General features: G+C 35.3%; 1 long non-coding RNA gene across 1 annotated transcript; it reads right to left on the reverse strand.

The window, feature by feature from the left end:
* Positions 1-1495: 1495 nt before the first annotated feature.
* LOC149795833 (uncharacterized) lies at positions 1496-21900 on the reverse strand. Its single transcript, XR_016422149.1, has 4 exons — positions 21872-21900; positions 19160-20344; positions 12792-12935; positions 1496-1674 (listed from the first exon to the last, which is right to left on the reverse strand). It is a non-coding gene; the product is annotated as an uncharacterized LOC149795833 (long non-coding RNA).
* Positions 21901-23074: the final 1174 nt, after the last annotated feature.

Genomic DNA, 23074 nt, shown 5'->3' on the forward strand with positions numbered 1-23074 from the left:
CTTCTTGTCATACTTAAAAACGCTTTGCATGTTTTTGACTAATATCAATGTCATACTTAAAATAATTTGTATGTTTTTGACTTATATCAATGTCTAGTATGTTCAAAAGCAACAACAAATCCCTAAATACTGTTCTCAATTATCGTAGCAACGTTGATCTAAATTTTATTTCCACTCGAGGTCATCGCTGTATATAAGAAACCTAAACAATTGTTCCGCATTGATCTCATTTTGTACCTGGATGTGGATATTGCCAAAGTCTATACTTCTACATTTATTCGACATTCAAATGAAAGTATTCCATTGAAGGTCTCAGCCTCGGAAGAAGTGGGATGATACTACTTTTATCACCTGCTATCGGATCAGGAGGTCTTCTGTTTGGTTGTTCGCACTCTCTCGCGGATTCTGCCTCAGCTAGTCGATCCTTTATGGTGAGGATTTCCAGTGAAAGTTTTTGTTGTTACAGTGAAATTGATTGGTACTAGGATGTTCTCTGTGAATGTTATTTGAAATTCGACAAGAAAATATGAAGAAGTCTCTGTATAGGTTATCTTATGTGTAATAGCTCCAGTCACATTTGTTGCTGTATACACATTATTTGTATAACTTTTTCTGGCCATGTTGCTTAGTTACAATTGCATATTCTGGTCACAATTAAATAAGCAGTTGTTAAGAAATCTTCAAATGGTTTGCCAGCCTTTATCAACGGTGGCCATACTTGATACACAGTCTCCAGACATCTTAGTGATGATATATTGCTGTCTGTGAAATTTGGTTTTTATTGGCTATGTAATTTTGAAAAAAAAGCCAGCAACAGGATTTCTAATTTTTTATGCGAGAGTATTATTGTCGTATGTTAAAGATTTTAATGCTAGTATGTTCGCTATCAAATTCCCTTGAAACTTACGTGTGTGCATTTGAAGCAAAAGTTGTTTCAATTTCATGCTGATTGTTAGTTCATGGCGGTCACATATAAAAGAAGATCCATCTCATATCAATTAGATCTTGAACCTTGGATACTCTTTCTGTGTTTTATTAAATAAGATGTCACTATTTGTTTATTTTAATAAAGGAACCCATATTGAATGTCAGATCAAGATTATCTGTACTATACATTGCTGATATGATGATATGCATTAAATTCCTTTCGAAACTGGTAAACTCTTTAAAAGGTTCTTTTCCAAACCTTTAATTATGGCATATATGTTTCATAGTAGATTGATTTTGAAAAAAATGAAAGATATTTTAAGTTCGAAATGCTTTTAGATATTTCTTCCATGTGGTTGTGAATGATTGCCTTATTGGTTTCAGTTTGCGCTCAAATGTCATTCCGATCGTTGGCATCGGAAATATCTTCTTGCACTGACAATTCGAAAAAAATTGACCTTTCAAAAATCAAAAAGTCGTTCGATTCTTTAACACATTCATGCCTTGTAACGTAGCTCAAAGTAATCTTTACTCTTCACGAAGGAAAAAAATATCCGAGACAAATTCGTCCAATTTTGAGATCTTTTATTAGGAACTTCTCTCCAAATTCAAGAAATACACAAGATAGAATACAAAGTATGGTGAAAGCGCTGTTGCAGCCTTTCTATGGCAAATAAATCCACAAAACTTCGTTTACCAGATGATGTATTGATATTCTCAACAGAGGCCAGGGCTATAAATCTTGCGCTGAAATATATCGAAACCAAACATATTGTAAACTGTATTAACTCTCTGAGCCACTATCAGTACTTCAATCACTCCAAAATAGGTATCTGGAAAACTCATTACTGACAAACATGCTCCTTAAAGATAACAAGCAATGTGCTTTGACGTATACTATGATTTTGACTAATCAGTCATACCTGTATTAGACGTAATGAGACAACAGGCCGTCTTACAGTACCATATAGTTCTTATCTTAAGTTCTGAGTGGTGGATAATATAATCTGTGGTAGCATTTGCACTAAGACAAAGGAGATTCCAGTCAAGGGGCTACATTATTTGCTTCCCCACTAGACTCTGTAATCCTGCGACTGTGATTTCCTTGTCATGGTACAAGCACCGACATAGATTATTTTTTCAGTAGATTATTTTTCTCCCCCAATTGTTTTCTAATGCAATTAAAATAATCCTGCACTTTTGCAGATTCAAAACATACAGTATTAATCACCTCTCATTTTATATAAGGGTAACCAGGTCTTAAACTCTTTAATGAAATTCTGATTATTATCTAAGTAGAATCTAACTATATCTGCAGCTGTTAGAAAAGTAAAAACAGAAGAAAAAACCCCCATAACACAAGTTATAATTGTTACGAGAATTGCATCAGTGGTGGCTCGAGAAACGTGCTATTGTATGTAAACTACGAGCATTAAAATGAATATGATAATGAGGGCAGTTGGGTGACTTGTCGTCCGCATGACAAAATAGAAATAAAAACATTTAACTGTATCACATTTAATTGATGCATATCATATGACAATAACAATAAGTAATTAATATTTTTTATATGGATAACTTTAAACTTTCATCGCTTCTAATTTTGAAAACGTTATTTGGTATCAATGATACGATTCAATACTGGGTCCACAGCTCAACAAAGATGTAATGATTTCTAATACATGATTTTGTTGGAAATTAATATTTTCTGTCCTGAAAATATGGGAAGTGTTGCTATTACTTTTGCAATGACACGTGTATGGACATCTTGTGGAATATCGCGTGGACTAATGAATCAACCTCTGATTAGTATGTGCAGTAGTTTTCAATTGCAAATGCATTATTATGTTTCACTAAGCTGCGGCGGATTTATGGTATATGACTGACATAACACATTACTGGTTGTTGCTGGTTTTGCGGTAGACTTGAGTTTGGGTTTTTTGAATGCATTGATGTGTAGGTGTACATCATGTGTGTCCGGAACATGTATCTGTTAGGTTCTAGCACAAACTATATTCTGAGTTTAGGTGATATATTTAGAAGTCGAATTGAAACAGTTTGTTTTGACAGATTTTTATTCATTAAGGTACTTAGCCTTCTTGCCATATCTGATGCAGTGTTGGGTTATACGATACTCTTTCATTCATTAGCTCCACCAAATATCTCGACGTCGTGTGGATATGTGTGTTAGTCTTTCTCAAAATAATTTTTACCGTATGTTATCAAAGTTGAATAAAACTTACGATGCTTTACGAGTGAATTTCCTTTTTTTATGTATCTCTTGTTGTTTGGTTTCATTCAAATTCATTCAGGCACAGCAGAAGAGAAGAAGTGTTTCTTTTTATAAAAGTAGTTCATTGCGCGTGGACACCATTCCAGAGACAACCAGTCTTAGATATGAAAAGTAAGGTTAGTAAATCAGGTAGATTTCTTTGTCGCAAGGGTGAGAATCAATGGTATAAAAAACATTGTGGTTGGACATTTAGGTCTCTTCAACAAAGACAAAATTCCCTTAAATCCAATAACTGATAAATCCAATAAAATACTCCTCTCCAAAGATTAAGTATCTTGCAATTATTTTCCCACCCACCCATCCCGCCCGAAGAAGCATGTTTCCAACTCTGTGTGAAATTTACGCTCATGCGATAATACGTTTTGGAACAAATATAACTGATTATTTTTAGCGGATATATTCATTTCAATCAAAATATATTTGAATCATTTTTTCTTCGAGACTTCTTTAACATTTCGATTAATAAATTGTTATTACTCTTGTTGTCCTTATTTTATGAATGTTATTTTGTAAACAATGTTCACGAAAAGTATTTTTATTGTGTATTTTTTTTTCTGGTTGAAAACTGAGATTTATTTGTTACCTACACATCATGCTTTTTGTTTAGGCTGTAAGTAATTACATAGTTTAGAATATTACACATACTAGTATTATAGGGCCACTCCACGCTTTATTAAAGAACCATTGTCCGAGACAATTGTTTATATATTTCTTTTTGTTTTATGCTTTTAAATTCTGCCTGTCTTTTTCATCATGGATACATAAAATATTATCTTTAACACAAGTCGAAAATAATATCAAACGATACTTTCAAAACTACTATATCCTGCGTGAATTTCGCGATATGAACTGTAACAACAGCAGAATACGTCTAATGAATGAAGGTCAATTTAGTACAACTCAGGGTCGACACCGGAATGATGCAAAACATGTATGTATACAACCACCATAAAGACAATAGTGTTTCATTTAAGGATGTTAAGTATAAACTTACACAAACATCAAACCATTCGTGCTGCTAGAGAGCAGGAGTTTTATTAGCATCGGAAATTACGGGGACATAGTCATTGTATATCCTATAGAGGTAAGTGTTGAATGACACGGTGACGATAGCATCTAGTCTCCAAGCTGTGAAGGAATAATTGATGGTAAATATTAAATGATGTGTCACAACGTGATCGACATATCATTTAATTTGTGAAAGGGACATATCGAATCTCACTGTTATTTTTCTGTGTTAACTGGTGCGTCTACTTGCACAGATCATGAAACTTTTACTTGTGTCATTCGGTTTTGTTAAAGCTACACACGTTTGATCCAAGGGTTATTGGCACCCTAGGATAAGTATGACTTTGCCCCCATCCCCATTCACAGAGAAGAAAGATTTACTTCTATATATTATAGTGAGAATGAAGACTTGCGCCCGAGACGACCGCCTAGTTCGTCTTATGGTCGGACTGACGTTGAATGACACTCTGTTGACTCTCAACATCAATACTTTGGTAGCTATAGACACACAGTTGTCTTTATACCGGTTTTATAAACAATATCAAATTCTCCCATCCCTTAAAAACGGACAGCTGATTCACAGAATGGCGCTCTTAAATTTTTCAAACTTGCTAAATGTCGGATTCGATTGCTTTACCCACATGTTGACGTAACCCTTGCACGCTACCTGATACAGGATTTATGGGCACAATCATTTAACAGTGTGTTGTATAGGACCTACGTATTGTAGTGACCAAATGATTTTGGCATACTTCAAATCAATATAGTCCTGTTCTATTTTGTTCTCATAATGCAGATCTGATTTTGCTCTTCACGCCTAGCTGTCTTCATATCTCTCTTGTTAACAAGCTAGTGAGCCAGCTAGCTTTTTACGTACGTACTAGCCCACAAAGTTAGGTACGTATGTACCTAACTGTATATATTTACCTAGATTCATTATCAGTCATCCGTTGAATGAAGAAACTTCTTCTGCTTAACTATATGTCTTTCCACCTTCTGCTCTACATATACCCAACTACCTACATATCTACCTACATACTTACACATGTATGACTCTACGTCTAGCTGTTAGTATTTCCTTCCGATCTACAAAGTACTAAAAAAAATAAAGTTCCTTCATTCGTCCAGTGTTCCAATGTTAAACGTACGATCCTAAACTTATGTCCGGAAAATATCATTAATTACTCATTTTTTTAAGTCGAAGGAGTTACTGTCACCAATATGGTACTTGCGCCATAACGAAGGAAGTTTTTATAATACGTTTTATTTACACAATTTAAATTTAAAAATGATTGCTATGCATATATCAAAATCAGTATTTTGAGACAGAAAGGTCGACAGAGTGTTAAAACTTAAAATACAGCTTCTTTAGTTTATTGACCAATTTCGACATGGAACTTAACTATTAAAATAATATTCAAACAAATATACTTTAAAACACTTCATATCTCATTAGTAAAGTTTGTATTCATTGTATGACATGTATTGTTTGCAATGTAGTACATCTCTCCATTCTGTACCGCAGAAACTCATTCCTAAAAGGCAAGATTCCAAAACACAGCAAATATACTGACAATATTACACCATGAATTTAAATGTTCTGTAATGGATATGTCTCCAAAATACCTGATGTGATGTGATGTGATTTTGATTTTTAACGTAGCTTTAACAATTTTTCAGTCATATCGCTACGATGTCTGCAATGTGGCAGTTTATAGTGATGTCTAGCACTGGGGCATTATGCCGCAGACATGTAGCATGATGTCCCACCCAGTCACATTATCCTGACACCAGGCCGACCAGTCCTAACACTAACCTCTTAATGCTGAACGCCAAGCGAGGCAGCTGTTAGTACCATTTTTTAAGTCTCTGGTATGACTCGGCCGGGGATCGAACCCACGCCCTCCCGCATCCGAGGCGGACGCTCTAACCACTAGGCCACCGGAGCGGTCCAAAATACCTAATCAAATTGGTTCTAATAATGTATTTTAAAATGAGATATTGAAATATATCTGTGAGAGTAAGGTCAATGGCCACAGTGGAAATATAACAGTTATCACTTCTGGGACTAGTTATTTCCATTTAGGAACTATATCTGCCCGTGTATATTATTTGAGAAGCATAATTTTATATTTAGGCCTATTTCATGTGTCGTTTTCTTCTGCTCATTCTATCTCACTCACTTTCTCCTCCTTTACACCTGAATGTAAAGATTTTAAAATGTGTCAGCTGTAGATCATCTAGTGTACACTTATTGAACGAGATGCCATGAAGAAATGCCTAAAAACGAAGTCCAAACAGCATAGAGTAGACTCCATGTAAGTACTATCTTTAATTAATTTGTTGGGTAGATAATAGGGAATTATTGTGTCCATACCATAATGTCATTAATCGTTAAAATTTATTCTCTAAATACTTGTACAACAATTTTTTCACTTTATTTTAATTTTGATGTTTTTTTTTAAATTCAATCTTGATAAAATGTTTAAAAACTTACGATGTATGAAAACAGTTAAAACTATCGGAAACAACAGTGTGATGCCCAAGTAAATCAGATCTGTACTACTGATTCACTATTGGACAATTATTTATAGTCGACACCCACTGACGAAATGCTAGACATATGAAACCCGACTATTAAATGTGACGTTATGGCTGAAAGTTTATATAATTTGTGAAAAGGCTGAATGAAACATCGATACTCACTTTCCAAGTTAACTTGTGTTATTAACTGAAAGAACAATGATTTATAAATGTACTACAACATTAATATATTATTACCTATTGACACTTAGACGCTATTGGCTGCAGGTTATTCTGCTCGTGATATGAACAGTTTTATACCCGAATGAGTGAACAATCGCTTGAAACCGAAAGTTGATTCCTAGCACTAAACCCTGTTACCTGAAAATACATAGGGCAGGGTAATGTCGGATTTAATCTCTTTTATACTAATGTAAAGGTTATCGTGTCATTTACCTATAGACTCGGTTAAGTAATAAGTATATAATTTATTATATCTCTCAGGCTATCCATTTATCTGTTTACGTACATATATCCATAGATACACACATACGTACCCATGAACATACCTCATTTTCGTCCGTTATAAACTTAAAAAGCTAAGGTCACCAAAATGTTTCAAGAAACAAGAATGTAGCAGCTTGAAAAGAAAGTCTCAGATACAAAATTTAACGCATGCATATTTTATAAATACGGACTACGAACTCCCTGCCCACATATTCCAACACAAAGCTTTTCAAACAGACAGAATTTTAAATTCTTAGCAAACTAAAATCCTTTTCAGGAGTAGAATACTCTGAGGTCATAAGTACATACTTTTATTCACGCAGCCAACAAGGTCACTACATATTTTTCATTATCATCTGTAAGTTTCCAGTTATAAAAAGATCGTCCAGGGTTTAATCAAACGCCTACTTCCACCCGTATTTTTTTCTCATGAATAATGACGAATGTCGACTTGATCCCATATGTTACCAAGGGAACATACTCTGTTGGAAATTTTGAAGATTGAGATATTCTTAATTGCAGTAGGCTTCTGTTTTAAATTTGGGGACGAAAATATGAAGATCTAGCTTATGTGGAAATACAGACTGGTGAGGAATACTGTCTTCCGTTGTGCCACATTGTTACAGGCGTTGACCACAACTCACCAATGAGGGCGTGCCATGGAGTCATGGGAATGAATTTGCTACTATTTCCTGTCTATATCTGGTTATATATATATAGTTTCAGTGTAGCCATACTGACCCATCGTTGACTAAAAGCACACTAAATAGGTATTTTCAGGAACTTTCCGATTTTGAGACTATTTATTGCTAATTGGTAATCTCCTCCAATATATATTGGATGACCAAAGACGTATGAAATGTATCTTACTCAAAGATAATGTGGACTCAGTTATTTAACTTAGATTTCCTGATTCTAGAATACGAAAATATGGCCATTATGTATTATTGCTGAAGATAAAAGCTTTAAAAGGAACATCAATTTGCGGGGCTTAAAATTCGGATAGCCGGACAACCGGGTCCCCTCGAAATTTCGATGGGGTTCCTCCCTATTCTAAATAAGGTTCTTGCTAGCGAGTTGATAAATTTCTCTATGATGTTCATCTTGTAAGACACTGATAAATTATTCATATTCTGGGACTCCATTTACTGGTTCCTCCATCGTAATGAAGACCATCTAATTAATTGTATCAATGGCTATACTGTTTGTGTACAGACCGCACCGTCGTAGCCTACGGGCAATATTTGAGACGACCTGGGGCGCCTCAAGCCCAGGGGAGCATTTCGTAAAGTTTTACGGTATTATTTTCCAATCGGGGGTATAGTTTCATACAGCGCAAACTATCCACGGCTTTGAATACAAAGTGACGCACGAGACGAAAAGGTGAGAAACAGAACTATTCTGTTTGATATATTTCATTGGTTACCTGTAATTACGCTCACTTGCTCACTCTGACTCGGTATTTCACAACTGGTTTAATTTATTGTTACGTTTTAGGTGCTTAAACTGTGTCACAAAAAGATCTAACGCAAATATATAGATACCTAAAATATGAAATCAATCAAAGTTAAAGTCTCAAAATAATTTCCAGTATGGTTCGAATTCCTGTTATATATTCTAAATGTACTATCATTTTCACAGTAATAAAGAAACGATCCAAAAGTATTCCGAATGACGATTCTAAGGTCACTTAAGTCCTTAAATGTTTCACGTAATCCAACGAAATTGTTAATTATCCAAGTCTTTGAATAATTCACAATAATTTAGCAATGTACTGTCTGTTTTGAATAAATGGTTTTCAATTGCAACAAACAAATCATAAACAATTACAATTTCCTTTCTGACTCTTACAAGGCTGAACTATAAGCGACAAATTGATAGTTTCTCATTTAATTCCTTTGTATATCCATTACATACCCATCACAGCCACATTTCTGAATCACTAGAGAAGTTTCCAGACATTGAAATATTCTTTGTTATGAAATATTTTTAACAGTGATTATCTGACATTTTGTTATTATTGTGCCAATCAACAATTAGGACATGCATGCCATTTCGAGGGTACAAATGTTTTCCTGGGACCACATGATGCTGGCATGACCTCCGTTCAAACTATTTTGTAGCGTACTTTGACCGAATAGTTGTTGAAGTGATCTTGGTGATAACCTTGATTTATGAATAAAGCAAGTAAATAAAGCAGAATAAAAAATAATCATTAAACCAAGTGACTTAAATAGAAAGTATATTATAAAATTAAACACACACACACAGATATATATATATATATATATATATATATATATATATATATATATATATATATACAAACACACACAACAATTTCGACTGATATCTATGCGACCGATTAATATTTAATATTTAGCTATGCTAAGGAATTGGCGAGTATTAAAAGTATCCGATATAATGTGTGTTTCACCAGGTATTAAAATAAGATAATTACATCGTTCTGTAATAGATTCATTTGAAACAATTTGTTACTGTTGGCTCTATTGTTATACGCAGGGTGTGTTTTATGTAATTGTGACACATCCACAGTGCTGTAATTGAAATTTCTTTTTCGAAGCATGATGCTATTATTTTTATTAATTGATATATGAAATAGACAAATGCCTCTTCGAGTCACATTTGTTTTGAACGTCGAACTGGAGTCATTTGAATTGATTGCAGTGTTCAAAAAACGAAAGTATTGATTACCAAATGATGTAATCATTGCCTGCAGAAAATATTGGTTTCAATTAAATCAAATCAAATCCGAATTTCAGTAGACAAGGTCACACACAAATGGTTGGCGAGGTGCAAATGAAGCAAATGTACGCAGATATTTTGTTAATGTGAAGGATTTGTAAAGTTTCTCTATTTAAAGTTTAACAGGTTGAACATTGTGTAATATATGAGAAAAGCGTGCTAGGTTGGGTATGATTCTTGCCGGTTTTTTCTTTCACCAAACACACTGGCCGCCAAATAAATCTTATCATGCGTTAAAATGACATTAAATCCCAGAAAACCAACTAACTTAACATTGAACATTGTAACATATAATAGTAAACCAATTCTGACCGTTTCGTGCGAGTGGAATTTGATCCAGAGCAAGTGAATTCTGTAAATCCACTTGCCCATGGCCTGTGTCTGAACCAATATTTTGAGGACAAAGTTGAAGATATCCTGATAGCTGTTGATCTATCAAAACTATGCAAGCCGAAAAGCACTCTAGTTTGAAATATATTGACCTATGCCAGCACAGGGACAAAACATTAAAAACCCGTGAATTTTTGTTGAATTAAAATTGTCGAAGAAAAACCCAATGCTTTGGTTACATAACATGACGGGCTTGATCAAACCAATTGCCTGATTATATTATGGACTTGATGTAAACAAAATGCTCCGATCATATTACGGACTTGCTTCAAACTTGTGCGCATACATACCAACCTCCAGCTTGAGCAACTCAAATATACAATATTCTGTTTCAATATCATGTATATCTCTTTAAATATATGGTCATCCCATCCATTATTAACGAGATAAATGCGATTATATAGGTCCTTGGATCAAACATGGAATGAGACACCTCTACCCACAAGAACCATTCAATTTGTCAAAATTTTAAAGTGTAGTATAGGTACCAATTTGTCTGGGTTTAACAGATAAGGAACAAATATGCTCCTGTTTTTACCCACTGGTAATCGTTTATTTAAAACAAATTTATATTTTCACTTTCTGAAATTTTGACCTAATTTTCTTAAACAACATAGCGAATAGCATTTTTTTTAAAAATATGCATTAAAGTGTCATAAGTAAACTCACAAAATTTTGTGTCAGCATTTCAAGACCAGACAAAGTTAACGTCATTTATAATATTTCAAGTGTGTTCCTCAATCACACAGAAGCAGTTGTTTTCATTAGAAGCCAGGCCCCTGCGTATCCGGAGTTGTAGAATAAGCCCGATGAGTTAACGTTGCATGTCTTAAGTGGAGTGGAGGCAAGCTGTTGTTCGTGGTTGCTACCCGTGTCCAGGGAGGAAAGAATCCTGGCACTTGAGCATCTGTCAGACCCATCAGAGACACATAAATGCAAAACATTTTGACGTTAGGTCGACATTGGCCCAGTCTCGAAAGATTGGCTTGTTACGCTGAGCCCTAGGATGTTTTTTTAAATTAGTTTTGTCACTTTCTCTTAAACATTTTTTTCTTGTTATCTGGATACCAGCTTTGTCCTTGCAGTTTATTCCTTTGTTATACCATATTGTCCATCTCAGAAACCTTCATAGAAGGCGGAGAACTAACGTGTCAATCGGATTTATCTTTATCGTCTATGTAACCTCGGGACTTGATAAGGGTCCACATGTTGGACTGCATGGTGGATGGTTGAACGCGGGTGATGAACATCAAACAAAATATGATATAACAGAAAGAAAACATAAACAAGATAAAACTAACAAAACATTTGTAGGACTCGGAGGATGAGCCATGTGGAGTGGAGTCATTTCAATGCTTCTCGGTGATCCAATCCAAATGAGCATCACGACCACTGAATGCACTATCGCCAATGAGCGTTAAAAAGTTTAAAACGGATAGCTTGCTTGTGGAGCGTGGGCAAAGGGTACACTCTAAAAACATCCAAAAAATTAAAATATGTTTTGATAATTCAGTAACCTTCTTTGCTTATACTTAACTGAATTCATAGAAGGGCGTGATTTGTCATCGTGATCTGGCGAGAGTCATTGACACTGAAACCTTCGAAGGCATGAACAACCAAGCTTTTACTGCGGTTCGACACCTCCGTATCAACCTTTGCAGTACACAATCACTACCATACATACTTTTAAGGCACCGATACTACCCAATATCTCAGGTCAACGATGAGATTTATATCCTATATCCACTTCGATGATTCGAGTGTCAGAAGTATGGTAAGAAAGGAGACATATACTCGTAAACTCTGTATGTGGTCATACGGCAATTCTTCCCATCGGGAACTTTAATGTAGAGGTACCCCACATTTCGTTCACTTTGTCAATCACAATGCGAACTTCTTGATCTGCGAAACCTGTTAACTAGAGACGAAAATCAAACTAAACCTAAACATTATCCCTTTTCTAGAGACAGTAAGGCTGGCAGAATCTAGAACCTCTATTCAAAGCCCAGCCTTCTTGGTTGAAATCAAAACTGGTAGAGAGATAACCAGGGGTGCACAAACACAAAGAAGTCAACCCGATGAAGCAACATATTCAAACGACCCACATTATAAACCTAAAATAAATACACAGTTTCTGCACAAATATGATTCAATAAATCCCTAAGATCAAAGTCGCCAAACAAAGAAAAACAGAACCCTAACAGGCATCGCAAACGACCTGATACCATCTAACGCTGCATAATAGGTTTGGCGACTTTGAAGACATGGTTGCAGAAGAAACTGTTCCGTTTATGCAAGGCGGCTTCAGACCTTCGAACCGAAAATTTAACCTTGTACGTCGTCCAGATAAATAAGCAAATGGAACAAAAACACGTACCATGTGCAGTCGGGTATAAATTATGTTGTTCTGCCAATGAAACACTGTCGTCGAAATATAAGCAGCACAGCGGGGATTGTCGATGATCCGGTGAACATGACCGATGGATATTTTGTTGAACTGGATCTCCACTATTCGGAACACCTGCAATAATGATTATCCGTTCTGAGTGGTTGAGTTATACAAACTCGAGCATAACCTTTCATCGCAGGACCATACGAAAAAAGCAAATTAAAACCTTACAAACAAGGCATTCAGAAGCCGGTGTCAAGTCTAACAAATGTCTCAATTCCAACGATGCACTAACAACCATACCACTGCATTTGCAACATTTTATAAGCAAACAAATTTATATGTAAAATTATGAATGATGGAAAGCGATGTTGTCAATATGAACAATACTAATCTTTCAATCACTTGGCTAAGATTGCATGTAGCCAGACCATAAACAAGATTGATAAATTATTTTGTTATCCACTTTAGCGTTGCAAATATGACTTTGTAGAACTTGGCCTAAACACATGACTTCAACGTTCCTGTGCAACAATTGCAGCAAAGACGTTTTCACGATAAGTAATTCTTGATTATGCTATTCTTTGGAAACACTGCACATTAATACGAATATGTTAATGGTCGCAGTGGGTTGACCTATCGTACACTTGAGAAAATAGAAGAAAAAAAAATACATTGATATTATTCCTGCATTATCACATTTAATCGATGGATATCTATGGAAAAAACAATAAGTATTTTAAAAAATTTGACTTCAAACTTTTACCGGTTTTAATTATGAAAAAATATATCGTATCGAATGTTACGATTCGATACTGGGTACAGAGCTCTTAAGTGTGTAATGATTGAGGAGATTTCTGATTCATACAATTGCTGGAAACTTATAATATCCGTCCTGGAAATATGGCAGTCGTTGCTATTACTATTGCGGTGATATATTGATGAATGAACCACTCTGATTGGTAAACTCAAGAGTTTTCATTTGCAATATTTGACTAAACTGTGGCGGATTTATGGCGTTTCACAAAGGTTCAGTAACACAGTTCGGAAATTGCACATTTCTGGTTGTTGCCGGTTTTGGTTTTATTTTTTGAGACAGTTTGGATTTTTGATTGCATAGATGTGTATAACCTCTGTGTCGGAAATATTTCGTTCTTTTAGTTTCAAGCATAAATATGAAGTCTCTAAGAAGAATATCACAAATATAGTCCATGAAGCGAAACCAGCCAACTACACTACCAAGATCATGGAAAGTTCCAGCTGCAAAGGGCTCTTCGAGATTACTAACAAGCTAATGCCAAGGAACAAATCTACACCACTTCCACCTACCTTCTCTCCAGTCGACCTTCCGGACATGTTTGCAGATTTCTTCCGTGACAAAGTACAAACCATTAGAGATAAGCTTGACACCACAATTTCAATTGACTCGTCGTCACCATACAGTTGGGATACAGCATTTAAGCGGCAACCATTAGCATTATTTGAACCTGTCTCTATGGATTTCGTACGTACAATCGTGATGAAGAGTGCACCAAAGTCATGTGAATTTGATCCAATTCCAACATCACTGCTGCTTGAGTGCTTAAATCCAGTATTGCCTTCACTGACTGATGTTATTAATACCCTCTCATCCGGGTAATTCCCATCATTTTTCAAAACTACCATTGTAAAGCCTCTGCTGAAGAAACCAACACTTGATCATAACGATTTAAAGAACTAACGCCCAGTTTCTAATCTCCCATTCATATCAAAAATCTTAGAAAAGGTTGTTCTATCCCAGCTTGTATCTCATCTAAATTCAAACAGTCTTTTTAGCAATGTACAATCTGCATATCGCCTTGCCACAGTACTGAAACTACTCTTCTAAAAGTAGTTAATGATATTCTCTCTGCGTTGGATAGCGGAAAGATTACAGTCCTCACCCTCCTTGATTTGTCTGCAGCAATTGACACAATAAACCATGATATATTACTTCACCGTCTCCAGCATGTATTTGGCATTCATGATACAGCCTTACTGTGGTTCAGATCCTACTTGGTCAACAGGACACAAATTATATCTGCAAATGGAATACACTCCAGCCAGTTGATCTATGTTGTGGTGTTCCATAGGAGTCTGTTCTTGGACTTGTTCTCTTCATTATGTACGCTGATGACACCAAATATACAAATCTAGCCACCCAACTGAAGTTGATGCTATCATCCAGTGTGTAGAGAGGTGAATTACTGATGTGAAATCATGGATGACATGTAACAAGCTGCAGATGAATGATGATAAAACTGAGGCCATTCTGATCACAACACAAAGACTTTCTCATTCACATCCTTTACCTCAAACAATAAATATTAGCAGCACCAACATTAAATTCACACAATCAGTACAACACCTAGGTGTTACTCTGGACAGTACTCTCACATTGCACCAGCATGTCATGAACTTATGCAAGGCTGCATTTCTTAAGCTGAGACGTATCAGCTCAATTCGCAAATATCTTTCAGTTGATGCCACTAAAACACTTGTATGTTCATTAGTACTTTGAAGACTGGACTATTGTAACTCAATTATGTCTGGTTCATCTCATAATCTACTCCAGAAACTTCAAAAAGTTCAAAACACAGCTGCTAGGATCATACTTAGAGTACCATGATCAGAGCACACCTCTCCGCTGCTCTGTACCCTACACTGTCTATCATTCGATCCAGAATCAAACACAAAATGTGTTCTCTGTGCTACGTTTCACTGTCGGACTCTAGTCCAACATACCTATCCGACCTCACACATGTGTACACACCAGCACAATACTTACTCTCCTCGTCTAACAATAGTATACGTATTATTCCCACTATGAAAACAAAATCATATGGGCAGCGTTCTTTTGCATACCAGGGCCCAGCAACATGGAATGAATTTCCCACTGAACTTAGACACGAAGACACAGTGATCACATTCAAGAGGGCTCTCAAAACTCACTTATGACAACTGCAAGAACAAACTTAAAGACCTAATAATGTTTCCTACCTGAAATATTCTCAGCATGCTTTTTAAATTTTTTATTATGTTTTTCTAATTTCATGGTGCCTATTTTTTATTAATATTATTATATGTTTTTTATCTTGTAGGCGTTGTCTAATGTTAAAAAGCGGTTAGAGCTTCTATAAAGTTGGCGCTATACAAAGTCCTCATTATTATTATTAGTATACTAATCAAACTGTATTATGGATAAAAACATACTAATGAAACTATATTTTGGACATGAACTTACTAATCAAAGTGAATTCTGGACCTGAACATACTAATCAAACTATATTTTGGACACAAACATGCTAATCAAATTGTGTTTCGAATAAGAACATTAGATTTTACTCTGGACATGAACATACTTTTCAAACTATATTTTAGACATGAACTTAATTATCAAACTTAATTTTTGACATGATCATGCTGTGGACATGAACATGCCAATTAAACTTTATTTTGGACATGAATATTCTAATCAAACTGTATTTCAGTCATGAACATACTAATCAATCTGCACTCTGGACATAAATGTACTAATGAAACTGTATCTCGGACACACACATTAAACTCAAACTGAAGTCTGGACATGATGATACTAATCAAACTACATTTCGGACATAAATATGATAACCAAACGTCATTTCTGACAGGAACATACTAATGAAAGTGAATTCAGGTCTAGAACATAAAAATCTAACTGAATTCAGGACATAAACATACTAATCAAACTGTTTTTCGGACATGAACATACTAATCAAACTATACTCTGGACATGAATAAACTAATCCAATTGTGTTTCAGACATGAATATACTAATCAAACTAAACTCTACATGTTTGATACAAATCAAACTGTACTCTGGACATGAACATACAATCAAACTGTGCTCTGGACATAAACATACAAATCAAACTGTGCTCTGGACATGAACATACTAATCAAGCTGTACTCTGGACATGAACATACAAATCAAACTGTGCTCTGGACATGAACAAACTAATCAAACTATACTCTAGACATGAACAAACTAATCAAGCTGTACTCTGGACATAAACATACAAATCAAACTGTGCTCTGGACATAAACATACAAATCAAACTGTGCTCTGGACATGAACATACAAATCAAACTGTGCTCTGGACATAAACATACTAATCAAGCTGTACTCTGGACATAAACATACAAATCAAACTGTGCTCTGGACATAAACATACAAATCAAACTGTGCTCTGGACATAAACATACAAATCAAACTGTGCTCTGGACATCAACATACTAATCAAGCTGTACTCTGGACATGAACATACAAATCAAACTGTACTCTGGACATGAACAAACTAATCAAACTGTACTCTGGACATGAACATACTAATCAAACTATACTCTAGACATGAACAAACTAATCAAGCTGTACTCTGGACATGAACATACAAATCAAACTGTACTCTGGACATAAACATACAAATCAAACTGTGCTCTGGACATAAACATACTAATCAAGCTGTACTCTGGACATGAACAAACTAATCAAACTGTACTCTGGACATGAACATACTAATCAAACTATACTCTAGACATGAACAAACTAATCAAACTGTATTTTGGACATGAAATCAAGAAACAAACTGAAATCAGGACACGAACAAACTAATCAAACTGTGCTCTGGACATGAACAAACTAATCAAACTGTAATTTGGACATGAACTTAATGAACAAACTGAATTCAGGACATAAACATACTAATCAAACTGTACTCTCGACATGAACATACAAATCAAACTGTGCAATGGACTTGAACAAACTAATCAAACTGCATTTTGGACATGAACTTAATAAACAAACTGAATTCAGGACATAAACATACGAATCAAAGTGTGCTCGGGACATGAAAATACTAATCAAACTGTGCTCTTGACAAACTAATCAAACTGTATTCAGGACACGAACATACTAATCAAAGTATGCTCTGGAGATGAAAAAACTAATCAAACTGAATTCAGGACATAAACATACTAATCAAAGTGTGTTCTGGGCATGAACAGACTAATCAAACTGTACTCTGGACATGAACATACTAATCAAACTGTACTCTGGACATGAACCTACTAATGAAACTGTACTTTGGACATGAACAAACTAATCCAACTGAATTCAGGACATAAACATACAAATGAAACTGTGATCTGGAGATGAACATACTAATCAAACTGAATTGAGGGCATAAACATACGAATCAAACTGTGCTCTGGACATGAACATACTAATCAAACTGAATTCAGGACATAAACATACTAATCAAACTGTGCTCTGGACATGAACATACTACTCAAACTGAATTCAGGACATAAACATACTAATCAAACTGTGCTCTGGACATGAACAAACAAATCGAACTGAATTCAGGACACGAACGTACTAAACAAACTGAACTTAGGACATGAAAATTTTTATCAAACAGTATTTTGCACACGAGCATACTAATCAGACTGTATTTTGAGCATTAAATACGATCTCGTTTCAAGCGGCCAAAATATTTGCTACTAGGTCACTGTGGCAAGTAGAACTGTATATGTAATTAATTCATTCTTAAATCGAGACGTAGCAAAGTCAAGTGTAAACATGCAAAAACGTAGATAAAAGTCTCTTTTAACTAGAGAAAATATTAGAAAGAGCAAATAGTACCCACGACCGATGGAAGCTAATCAGTGGTTGTAGCAGCTACTGCAGGAGGCACAGGTCCAGTGAGGTCCCAGAATTCCCATCAAACAACATTCATATTGGGATCGGGCCCTATAATTCCGTTTTGCGGGGAGTGGATGGTAGGGCGTATGGGGTGAGTGGGAGAGTATAATTTCTTGCTACGTCACTTAAGGTAATGAGCTAGGATTAAAGTGCGAGTTTTATCTAACTTCACAGCGCATCTTATATATTTTGACATTTATGCTGTGGTGTAGGGGTCAGAGCCTATTGCCTTTCAAAACGTTTGAATTCTCGGCGCCGTAGGGCATCTGTTTACTACCGGGCCTAGCAAACATAAACGACCTTAAATCGAGCCATATACGAATGAAATTGGCAGGAGGATGACGCATCATCTGAGAAATTGCGATTAATGTTTATTATGTCTTCTGTCGGTTTGCAGACTACACCAAATTGCAGCATTGACGAAGTTTGACCCTGTACTCGATATTTGCAATGCCAGTCAACTGATGGCCTGATTCTGTCCACTTCAGATGTCCAATAGTCATTTGATGTCCAATAGTCATTTGATGTATATACCTTCCAATCTTCGAGCGAAAACAAATCGACCTGAAAATGACCTGATATAGCAAGGACTTACCTTTCTAATTTCTGGATTTCCTGAAATGTTGCAGCCATAATTTTTCTAGCTAATCCGAATTGCATAGGCTCACCACAAATAGATCCTTAAATGAATTTTTTCTGTATTGTAGACCACAGTTCCAAAACAAATCATACGAGAATTCATTGCATTCAAAACGAAATAAATTTAATCTTCACAGAATCAAGTCTCAATCTCCTTTTAAGTTTCACTAAAACTAATATTTGTGCTTGTTTATGATTCCAAAATATCCAATGGAAAAAACAGTAGAGACGTGCCGCTGCTGTCGAGGCTAATCCCCTTGTGACATGTCCATTGGGAAAGACTCAGATCATAACTCCGAACCATTAATAGAAAATCAAAGTTTAGTTGTTTCTGCAGTGGACATAATCCTGCCGATCCAGATCAACTATGATAGTTATTCTAATGCACGCTTTTTCAGATCGTAACTACTATGATAGTTATTCTAATGCACGCTTTTTCAGATCGTAACTCGAAATTTCAGATTAATGTAGCACAACATATTGCCGTTTCATCGAAGTTCAAGGTTGCTTGGTGCGCGTGAACAACTGCTGTGTCTTCCTGTGTCGCTCATTTAGATCTGGCTCTTTAAAATTTAGCAGAACTCAAATTACTTCGCTTTAAGTAGTGTATTTTGTTTTATTATTCAGTCTCAGGTAGGAAAGTCATGAGTACATAACAAACTGGTTAATGCTTTTTTGAAGGGGAAAATAAGCACTTGTTTTTTTACCCGACCTTTTTGGCTCTCCTATGGAGGTGCCGTATACCAAATAACAACTTGCTCTATTTTCACATAGAAATGCCAGAAGCTATAATTACGTTCCCGACAGGGAGACAAGACTCCAAAACAGAACATATAAAACAAAACTATACTTTGAATTTACGTTATGATTTTTTAAATTGAAATTTCAATACGATATCGCCACATACCGCCTAGTATCTTTAAAGGTATCATGGAACATACACCAAACCGTATAAAACTGGCTGTTTTTAGTTCTAATAACATTCATCACCAAACATTTAAATTATTTTTATTTAATTTACTTTGGTTAAATATAAATAGAAACGAAACCTTAATATATTAATAATTCGGGCAGCATTTTAAAGATTATGTCATTTTCCTTGTCAGACGAAGACTAGTGCTCTTTAAGGGCATGGATTAAACTGAAAAAAAAGAAAATAAGTAAAGTATTCTTGCTTAAATTTGCAAATTAAACTTTTTCACACGTTTATTCAACAGATCGATTTCTGATCTTACTTTCATGGTTTCTCATTATATATATATATATATATATATATATATATATATATATATATATATATATATATATATATATATATATATATATATATATATATATATATATATATAGATATGTGTGTGTGTGTGTGTGTGTGTGTGTGAACACAAATTCCCCAGAAGAAACAATAGGAAATTAAATTCATATATCCAGGAAAGCACATTATTTATCTCAAACGTTTCCCTTAAGTATTGGTACTTCAACTCAATTAATATGTACATATCAAGGCATTTTCTATTATGCATTTTCTAATTAAAGCAGCTTTGTAAAAGGCTAATACGGGAGGTCGCGGGTTCGAACCCCGGTTGAGTCATACCAAAGACTTATGAAATGGTACTAACACACACACACACACACACACACACACACACACACACACACACACACACTGCAAAGGGCCAATCTAGGGACCCAGCCCTAAAATCCCTGTACGTCTCTGGGACAATGACAGGGCCTCAGTTCTAGCATCCCTGTATGTTTCTGGATATGTGCCATATATTACATGTCATTTATCGTATGACCCATTTATCACGTATGGGTTGTACTACATTGTACTACATTATAACGTTGTTATACTGGTTTGACATGGTTATATCACAATAACACGAACATTTAGCGGCGTACGGAGCTAAAATGTCGTCCGGGACGAAGGTCCAAGATGCCACCCATTGCCTCTTATTTTAGGGCGGCGGCTTTATCAAGGGCGGCATCACTAATTTTTCTAAATAATATCCTGATTTGCATCTTTTCCTTTCCTTTTCCCTCTTTATTTCGTTTTCTGTTGTCACCATCCCTATTCGCTCGAACTGCCCCCTATTCGGTACGCCAGTGCAAACAATAATATCACATTATATTGATGCTAATAAAGGTGAGAGTCACCTGATCAATGGGGTTCTGTGTAATAAAGCAGTTGCTTTCAAAACTACTAATCGCTTAAAATATTCATTTTGATAGCTGTTCTTACTTGCCAGTATACATAATTACATTATTTTTAATTGCCCAACTAAAACTATTTCGTTTATTCTGTTCATTAAACGGTCTCTGTAAATTCCTAGTTTAAGTATTCAAACACATTCGAAAGAAATTACAATGTGTACGTAATCACTAAATAGCGTTTTATTATTATTTGTTTTTAGCAAAGTAATTGTCGTTGTAATTTACTTGAGCATATTCTGAAACTAAAGTATATTAATATTAAGCACAGTACAATTAACTTCAGTTGTCACAAAGCCTCAACATTTTCAAAACAAGTCAATATTAATATTTTATTTTACCAGTGTAGGTCTAAAAGCGTTTCTTTATTTCGCGTTAAAGGCTTTAAATGAAAAATTAAAACTTTTTAGAGTACAAAATTATACATTCACCTAAAGGAAATGAAACAAATACTTACGGGTATTAAGACAGGCTCGATGTTTCAAGTAACCAAACTAGTGATTAGCACTTATAATTTATCTATGCTTATTCTGAAAGTACACTTCCAAGAAAAAGATTTTCCGAAAATCTAAATTGTTTTTCCAAAAGTCGCAATTATGTTATTGGGACAGTCTATTATTTGTTAAACAATATATCTTTCTGGGTCAGAAGTTAAAACTTTAATGCAGTGTTTAGAGTCCACTGAATTTCTTGAATTACATTTCAACTAACAAAAACGGCAAGGAGAACTGACTAGCTGCATTCATTTTCATCTTATCTGCATCACATATCATCTGAAGCTATGAGCGAAGTATTTTTGCTATAGGAAATTATGTCAGAGAAAATGTGAAGCGAACCCATTTACTCCGAACAGTTTGCATACAATAAATGTAACGAAAAAGGCTGAGTGTGTATATAACGTTCTGTCCCCCCACCATTTATACTTTCATAAATTTAATTTTTTTCTTCTAATTTTACTAAACCTCTTTTATTCGAAATTTTGAAGGTTTGGATGTGTAAAGGTTTTATATAGCTATTACTGGGTAAATGTGATCAAATAACAAAATAGTATCAGGGGACAGTATTGGGAATGGAATATATCATTACGATCACACTAAGAAGACATTGGATTGGTTCGGTTTGGTGCATTACGGTATAGTAACACAAATAGGTTACTTAGTGCCGAGGCAATTGCAGTGAAAAACTTGCCTAAGGACACACTATGGTAGCTGGCCCTAACTGGTCTGATGATAGGATTCGAACCACGAGGAGGAGAATGATACATTTAACATGAAGACAACTCTGTATGGACAGTGGGGAATTTAATATTACTGATGACACTTTTGGAGGAACATGACGGATTTATACGGGACTTAGAGATTAGGATCACGGAAATGGCACTGTGGGGAGAAAGGTTAATTTGTGATTTTTTTGTTTGTTTTTTGGAGTTTTTTCGTAGTTATAACAATGTTTCAGTTATATCGCCACGATGCCTCCAGTGTGGCAGTTTATAGTGATGTCTAGCACTGGAGCATCATGCCTCAGACATGTAGCATCATGTCAAACCCAGTCAGATTATCCTGACACCAGGCCGATCGATCCTACCATCAGCCCCTTAACGCTGAGCGCCTAGCGAGGGAGGTGTTACTATCATTTTTAAGAATGGTAAGAATCAGTCTGC

This window comes from Sinohyriopsis cumingii, chromosome 7 (assembly GCF_028554795.1).
Source record: "Sinohyriopsis cumingii isolate HCF-2022 chromosome 7, ASM2855479v2, whole genome shotgun sequence".
NCBI lineage: Eukaryota > Metazoa > Mollusca > Bivalvia > Unionida > Unionidae > Sinohyriopsis > Sinohyriopsis cumingii.